Raw genomic sequence first — 2,083 nt, forward strand, 5'->3', positions numbered from 1 at the left:
GGCTGGTGCACTGGGACAACCCAGAGGGAGGGTAGGGGAGGGAGGAGGGAGGAGGGTTCAGGAGGGTTCACGCAGGTATACCTGTGGCGGATTCATTTCGATATTTGGCAAAACTAATACAATATTGTAAAGTTTAAAAATAAAATTAAAAAAAAAAAAAGCCAAATGAACATTTTGGTCAACACAGTATGATGGAGCAAAGCAGGCTTTTTCAACCGTACACTGATACCACCTCTTGGTCATAAACCCTGCAGAGATCCAAGATAAGTCCCATATTTCGAAGAAAGTCAGCAGAGAGTGTGAAGATATATGAACAGAGGAGAAAGCTGCTGAAGGCACAAAAGATCCCAAGGAATTTTTAATGCTGTTTTCATTTAATAAGCCAGTAGTATAGCAACCTAAAGACCTTGGCTGTGATCACACCAGAACGTTTTTAATGGACTGCTGCAGGGAAACATGATGGACAGCTGGCATCCTCTGGCTCATGGTGCTAAGTGGGCAGCTCCAGAACCAACTCCATGGCGAGCCTATGGCTGGGGTGTGTAGCGGAGGTATTTCTTGCCAGATGGGAGCTCTTTGGTGAAGACTCCTTTAGGGAAAAGTTTTTTGGCTTCCTCTTCAGGGACGGTTGGAAGGACCATCACGCTGTCCCCATTCTTCCAGTCAACCGGGGTGGCCACCCTCTTTTCTGCCGTCAGCTGGAGAGAGATAATTACTCTGAGAATCTCATCAAAGTTCCTGCCAGTGGTAGCTGGGTAGAGGATGGACAGTTTCAGTTTCTTATCAGGACCAAAAATAAACACCACACGAGAAGTCTCAGGCATGTCCTTTTTGTCTTTCTCTGCTGGGTCCAGCATGCCCAACTGGATGGCAAGGTCCCGATTCTTATCATCAATGATGGGAAAAGGTAACTTTTCTGTGGGCCCTTCACCATTGTAAGCATTGATATCCTTGCTCCATGCAAGATGGTCTTCCACACTGTCTATGGAAAGAGCAATCATCATAACATTTCTCTTGGCAAATTCTGGTGCCAGCTTTGCTGCTCTGCCGAGCTCCGTGGTGCACACAGTGGTAAAGTCCCGAGGATGGGAGGAGAGAATGCCCCATGAGTCTCCCAGATAGTCGTGGAAACGGATGCGGCCGATGGGAGTATTTGCCTCGAAGTTGGGAGCCTCGTCCCCGAGGAGGAGATCTCCCAGCATGGTAGCAGCAGTGACGTGGGGAGTAAGAGGAGGTGCAGTACCAACAGCCACCAGCCTGCTGGTTCTATTAAATATATTTTTAAAAGAGGCAAAAATTATCATTACTGAGCTTCTTCATATCATTTCTATTTTTTTGTGGACATTCTTATAAACAGGTAACCCATAATAGTTAGATGAGTCAGAATGAAACCCTCAAATACAAGTCCAAGTTGTTTTGAAATCTGCTTAAAATGAGCCATTTGAGTTGCTTGCTTTTTGATTGATAGGTATCCAAGATTTAGATATTATAATCTACTCAGAGAGAGACTATTACACTGATGAAACTATTATATTTTTGAAATAGCAACAACACAACTTAACTGCCTTTGAAAGTCAGGACTATCAATGGCTGTAGCACAAAGTTGTGGATTACCCTCTCAAGAATCAAGGATATATTTAAGTATCTTGAGGGCAAAATACTATTTCTCCTGATATGTCAAATTAACCTACATGTGTCCCATATTGCCTTCTCACCATTACATGTTCTGCAGAATGTTACTAAAGCTGATAACAAAATACATGTTGGGCATGAGGAGCTCTGCAGACATAAGGGCAGCCTCCCAAGCAAATCCAAATGTGACTAGAGAGACTAGCTTGGCTTTCATTGTGATTAGAGGTTTATGAAAATGGGAGCCAGAATGGATGTTGTCTGAACTTCCCACTAGCATGAAAACAGAGAGTGCTCATACTTTGACATCAACTTTGTCAGATGGGAGAGAAGTGGAGGGTGAGTGGTGGGGCTTGAAACCCATTAACAGTCAAACATCAAAAATAGAGTCAAATGTTTCATTACATTTATCTACCCCAAATAATACCAGATCTATTTACCTTGGGTGCGCAAA

The 2,083-nt window shown here is 43.5% G+C and overlaps 1 pseudogene across 1 annotated transcript; it reads right to left on the minus strand.

Moving 5' to 3' along the window:
* Window positions 1-362: 362 nt before the first annotated feature.
* On the minus strand, window positions 363-1,263 carry LOC113891287 (annotated as a pseudogene). Its single transcript, XR_003510712.1, has one exon. The product of XR_003510712.1 is annotated as a peroxiredoxin-6 pseudogene (transcript).
* Between the last annotated feature and the right edge of the window lie 820 nt (window positions 1,264-2,083).

The sequence above is a fragment of the Bos indicus x Bos taurus genome, chromosome 4 (genome assembly GCF_003369695.1).
Source record: "Bos indicus x Bos taurus breed Angus x Brahman F1 hybrid chromosome 4, Bos_hybrid_MaternalHap_v2.0, whole genome shotgun sequence".
NCBI lineage: Eukaryota > Metazoa > Chordata > Mammalia > Artiodactyla > Bovidae > Bos > Bos indicus x Bos taurus.